Source organism: Scyliorhinus canicula, unplaced genomic scaffold (genome assembly GCF_902713615.1).
Source record: "Scyliorhinus canicula unplaced genomic scaffold, sScyCan1.1, whole genome shotgun sequence".
Lineage (NCBI taxonomy): Eukaryota > Metazoa > Chordata > Chondrichthyes > Carcharhiniformes > Scyliorhinidae > Scyliorhinus > Scyliorhinus canicula.
This window is the reverse complement of record NW_024055654.1, coordinates 2,430,604-2,436,290: the sequence shown is the minus strand read 5'-3', so window position 1 is coordinate 2,436,290 and position 5,687 is coordinate 2,430,604. Positions and strand designations below refer to the sequence as shown.

General features: G+C 52.8%; 1 long non-coding RNA gene across 1 annotated transcript; it reads right to left on the bottom strand.

Annotated features, from left to right (window-relative positions):
- Positions 1-3,857: 3,857 nt before the first annotated feature.
- On the bottom strand, positions 3,858-5,215 carry LOC119960582. Its single transcript, XR_005459461.1, has 2 exons — positions 5,105-5,215; positions 3,858-4,051 (listed from the first exon to the last, which is right to left on the bottom strand). It is a non-coding gene; the product is annotated as an uncharacterized LOC119960582 (long non-coding RNA).
- Positions 5,216-5,687: the final 472 nt, after the last annotated feature.

Genomic DNA, 5,687 nt, shown 5'->3' with positions numbered 1-5,687 from the left:
GTCCAGGTGGCGGGGAGCTGGGGGGCCCTGCACAAGCTCAACCTCACAAGATTGGTGGAGCAGATGGAGGAGGAGTTTAAGAGATGGGATATGTTACCGCTGTCACTGGCGGGGAGGGTGCAGTCCATCAAGATGACAGTGCTCCCGAGGTTTTTGTTCTTGTTCCAGTGCCTCCCCATCCTTATCCCGAAGGCCTTTTTCAGGAGGGTCAACAGCAGTATCACGGGATTTGTGTGGGCGCATGGGACTCCGAGGGTTCGAAGAGTGTTCCTGGAGCGAGGCAGGGATGGGGGGGGGGGGGGCTGGCGTTGCCCAATCTCTGTGGGTACTACTGGGCGGCCAACGCAGCGATGGTGCTTAAGTGGGTAATGGACGAGGAGGGGGGCAGCGTGGAAGAGGATGGAGGCGGCGTCTTGTGTGGGCATGAGCCTGGAAGCGCTAGTAACGGCGCCGTTGCCGCTCCCTCCAACGAGGTATACCACGAGCCCGGTGGTGGCGGCTACCCTCAAAATGTGGGGGCAATGGAGACGGCACAGGGGAGAAATGGGGGCTTGATGGAGGCCCCGATACGGGGGAACCATCGGTTTGTCCCAGGGAGGATTGATGGCGGATTTCTGGGCTGGCACAGGGCAGGGGTTAGGAGGTTGAGGGACCTGTTTGTGGAGGGGAGGTTTGCGAGCTTGGGGGAGTTGGAGGGGAAGTTTGGGCTCCCCCCGGGGAACATGTTTAGTACATCCAGATGAGGGCGTTTGCCAGGCAGCAGGTGGAGGGGTTCCCCTTGCTGCCCCCACGAGGGGTGCGGGATAGGGTGCTCTCGGGCGGTGTTGGTCGGAGGAGGGAGGATCTCGAACATATACCGGGTAATGCAGGAGGTAGACGAGGCCTCGGTGGAGGAACTGAAGGGGAAGGGGGAAGACGAGCTGGGGGAGGAGATTGAGGAGGGGACGTGGGCGGATGCCCTGGAGAGAGTGAATTCCTCCTCTTCCTGTGCGAGGCTTAGCCTCGTACAGTCAAGGTGCTGCATAGGGCCCACATGACTGGGTACGAGGATGAGTAGGTTTTTCGGGGGCGAGGACAGGTGTGCTAGGTGCTCGGGGAGCCCAGCGAACCACGCCCATATGTTTTGGGTGTGCCCAGCGTTGGGGGAGTTTGGAAGGGGGTAGCAAAGACAGTGTCGAGGGTGGTGGGGTCCAGGGTCGAGCCAGGCTGGGGACTCGCAATTTTTGGGGTTGCAGTGGAGCCGGAGTGCAAGAGGCGATAGAGGCCGGGGTCCTGGCCTTTGCGTCCCTAGTAGCCCGGCGGAGGATCTTGCTCCAATGGAAGGATGCGAGGCCCCCAAGCGTGGAGGCCTGGATCTCGGATATGACGGGGTTCATTAAATTGGAGAGGGTGAAATTTGCCCTGAGGGGATCAGTACAAGGGTTTTTCAGGCGGTGGCAGCAGCCGTTTCTGGACTTCCTGGCGGAACGGTAGGGAAATAGGCCGACAGCAGCAGCAACCCAGGGGGGAGGGAAAGGATTGGGGGAATGGAGAACTGTGCACATGGGTTTGTGGAGGGTGCTATCTCTCTCTTGTTTGTTTTTTTTTCTTTGTTCTTTTTCTTTGTTGTTGTTCTTTCTTTTGTTTGAAGTTGCTCTTGAAGCTGGGGGGGTGGTATTGTTCATGGGGTGTTACCGCGGTTGTATGTTAATAGAGCTAAGATGTTTATATTTTGTATTTTGTAAAAATTGCAATAAAAATTATTTTTAAAAAAGGAAACTCGAGGAACAAAACCTCATCCTTTATCAGGCACTTTCTGACCTTCCAGACACAACATCCATTTCAGTAATTTCAGATTATAATCATCTCTCTGATATTTTTAGACAGTTGGTGCTGGTAACGGTTCTGCTGTTGCCATTTATACCTCACCTGGACCTGTCTTTTATTTCTTCTCTTTTCTTATTATTTACTTATCTCATTGTCACCCAGATTTGTCTTGCACCATTATCCCCTTTGTCATTTAATCACTTCAGCCTTCTATCCTCACAAACTGCCCCCCTCTGAAATGGCCCAGCAAGCCACTCAGTTCCAGGGCAATTAGGGATGGGCAACAAATGCCGGCTCAGCCCCCGACACCCACATCCCAAAACACATAAAGGAAAGTTGGCAGCTAGAAAGGCAAATGCAATGTTCGCACTCATTTCAAGAAGCTACAATACAAGATGAATGGGGTTGAGAAACATATCAGCCATGATCGAATGGCAGAGCAAACTCTAACACTCGATGGGCTGAATGGCCTAATTCTGCTTCTCTATCTTTTTTTTTCAATGAGGGGATCTCACAGAAACATTTGTAAAAATATTGTTGCAATCCATGCCGGACCTAGATACAGATCAATTGATTCTTGGAGGAGACTTCAATTGTGTTCTGGACCCTAAATGGACTGGTCCAAGCTGATTCAACCACAACAAAAACATGAAAAAGGAATGAAACCAGACGGACCACCCGCCATCGACCCAGGCACCAGAAACAACAACGGCAAACCCAGCAAAAGATTTTTAAAACCTGTTCCCATTAGTAGATTGTAAAAGGGACACAGGGCTTTGGTGACGGCCCCACTTCCACTCCCCCCGGCAAAGTACTCTACGAGTCCGGTGGTGGTTGCGTCCCTTAAAATCTGGGGACAGTGGAGGAGGCATAGCGGGGAAGTGAAGGCCACAGTTTGGGCCCCGATACGGGGTAATCACCGTTTTGCGCCAGGGAGAACGGGTGGGGGATTTGAGAGTTGGCACAGGGCAGGCATCAGGCCGTTTGGGGACCTCTTCCTGGATGGGAAGTTCGCAACTCTGGATGAGCTGGTGGGGTAGTGGAACCACCCCCTGGGAACGCTTTTAGGTATATGCAGGTCAGGGCATTTGTTAAGAGGCAGGCTGCTGCCAAGGGGGGTGCAGGACAGGGTGCTTTCGGGGACGTGGGTCGGGGAAGGGAAGATCTCGGGTATTTACCAGCTGATGCAGGAGAGGAGGAGGAGGCCTCAGTAGAAGAGCTCAAAGTGAAGTGGGAGGAAGAGCTTGGGAAGAGATTGAAGATAGAACGTGGTCGGACGCCCTGGAGAGGGTGAATTCTTCCTCCTCTTGCGCACGGCTCAGCCTAATTCAGCTCATGGTGCTGCACAGGGCTCACATGACGGGGGCAAGGATGAGCCGGTTCTTCGGAGGGGAAGACAGGTTCGGGAGGCCCAGCGAACCCCACCCATATGTTCTGGGCTTGTCCAGCCTTGGAGTGGTTTTGGAAGGGAGTGGCGGGGACTTTGTCGGAAGTGGTAGGGTCGAGGGTCAAGCCGGGCTGGGGGCTCGCGATCTTTGGGGTAGCTTCGGAGCCGGGAGTGCTGGAGGCGAGAGAGGCGGCATTCTGGCCTTTGCGTCTCTAGTAGCCCGGCGCAGGATTCTGTTACAGTGGAGGGATATGCGGCCCCTGAGTTCGGAGGCCTGGGTCAACGACATGGCTGGGTTCATGAAGTTGGAGAGGATGAAGTTTGCCCTGAGGGGGTCGGTACAGGGGTTCTTTCGGCGGTGGTAGCCCTTTCTCGACTTCCTGGCAAAGGGGTAGAGAGTGGTCGGTCTCAGCAGCAACTTGGGGGGGGGGGGGGTTTGGGGATGGTTAGGGGGTTTGTTTTTGCGGCGGTGGGTTTGCTATGTTATTTTCTTCTTTCTTGTATTGCTGTTGGTTTTTTGTTATTATTTATTTTGGGGGGGGGTGAGTTCTTTTCTTGTGTTGGTGTGGAAACACGCCTTGTTTGTTTTAAATTGTGGGGAGAAAATTTGTTATTGAAAAACTTGAATAAAAATAATTTAAATAAAAAGTAAAAGGGACACAGATTTAAGATTGTGAACAAGATCTACTGGGGAGATAGGAGGTAGTCATTTTATACAGTGAGTAATAATGATATGTAACTCAATGCTTACACACAAAGGTCGATAATCTCCAGGTCCTGATAACTCAAACAGTGCTGTCAGAATTTGATGTGAGGATTGGTTGTGAGTTTCCTGTCTGCAAATCCCTTTCTAAGCCCCTGTGAAAGAAGTTTACAAAAAGGCATCACCGTCAGTCCAGAAATGTAATTCAGGAAAGAGAAACATTTCTCCTGGTTTAAATTTGCTATGTGTAAATCCTCCCCTACTAATCCCCTATATAGGAGTTTCCAAAATTAATCACTGTCAGTCCAGGATAGAAATTTACAACATTCTCCCCTCCTGCTCCCTGATCCAGGATGACCGGTCATGCCCCCTGTCATAGTATACACACAAGTATATGATGGCGCACAGACAGGCATTGATTGACACACAGGATGACCAATGAACACACAGAACACAGCAGCCTGACAGGACACGGCCACGATAAAGCCAGAGGGCACTAGTTTTCCCACTCTCTTGGGATGCAGCCTCTGAGACAGTCAGAGCCTGTGAGCAACAACTAGAACATCCACCATGTAGTAGTAAGATAGTTTGGTCAGGTTTGCCTCAGATCTCCAGTCAACTCACCATTGTGTCAACCCACAGTTAAATTATGTTCAATAAAATAGAGTTGCATTTCTTCAAGTGTTGGAAGCCTGTCTCTCTCACTGCTACAGTAAACGCAGTCCTCGCAGACCCAGCTTGCCCTACACATCACCCCCAGCTGCACACTGATCCCTCGTCATCAAGCAGTCCCTCGATTTGAGGGTGATGTTGACTCAGGGCTGTGAGTTTCTGCCCTGGGTCTTCATGTGGACTGAACAGAGCCGCAGAGCTTTGGACACATGGGGCAGGATGTCCAAAGAGGCAGTGAAATCCCGAGAATGTGGCGACTAGGGGCTTTTCACAGTAACTTCATTGAAGCCTACTGGTGACAATAAGCGATTTCCATTTCCAAGTTGTCTCCATTCTGAACAAGCTCCTCCCACTCTTTGAAAATCGGAACAAAGATGAGAAACGCGCATGCGCCCTGATGCACATCCAATAAAGATGGCGGCCGTTAACCCGAGCCGAACGTGAAGAGCTGCAGCTCCGCTCGATACAAACTGGGTCCCGAAACTTTTTTCCGCGGTTTGTGGCTCACAACAGCTTTACACAACGTTTCCGCTCACCCCCACGATCTCTCGCTCCCTCCATATTGTTAATCACGTCTCACCAATTTCCGACCTGAAAAACACACCCTTCTCCTTCGCCATTACCCACACTGCGCATGCTTCAATCACAGCCTGGCCCCGCCCCTCATTCACTCCGATTGGTTGGAGGACCAGCCGCCCCCATCAGTCGTCTAGTCCGACTACCTCCTCCTATTGGTCCGGAGCTGCCGTCAATCACCCGGGCATTGTGACGGTAACAGATGGTGAGAGCGGCCGCAGGCTCAGGCTGACTCGCTGATTGTTCCTGTCTCAGCCCCTCCCCCTCCTGCTGTCCCTCTGTCCTCCCGACACTCTGCCTGAGGTGGGAGTGGGACCACCTGGGACTGCAGACGCTGCCCTCTGACCTCCCGCCCCTCTGCCTGAGGTGGGACCACCTGGGGCTGTTGTGAAGACCAAGGGCTTTGTTTTGGGCCCCACAGGGCTGAAGAGCGCCGTCCGCCTGCCTTTCACCGCCTGTGGTGGGTGTGGGGCAGCCTGGGACATTGTTTTAGGCCCCTCCAGGGCTGAAGAACGCTGCCCCGCTCTGCTGTTGCCCTGCAGC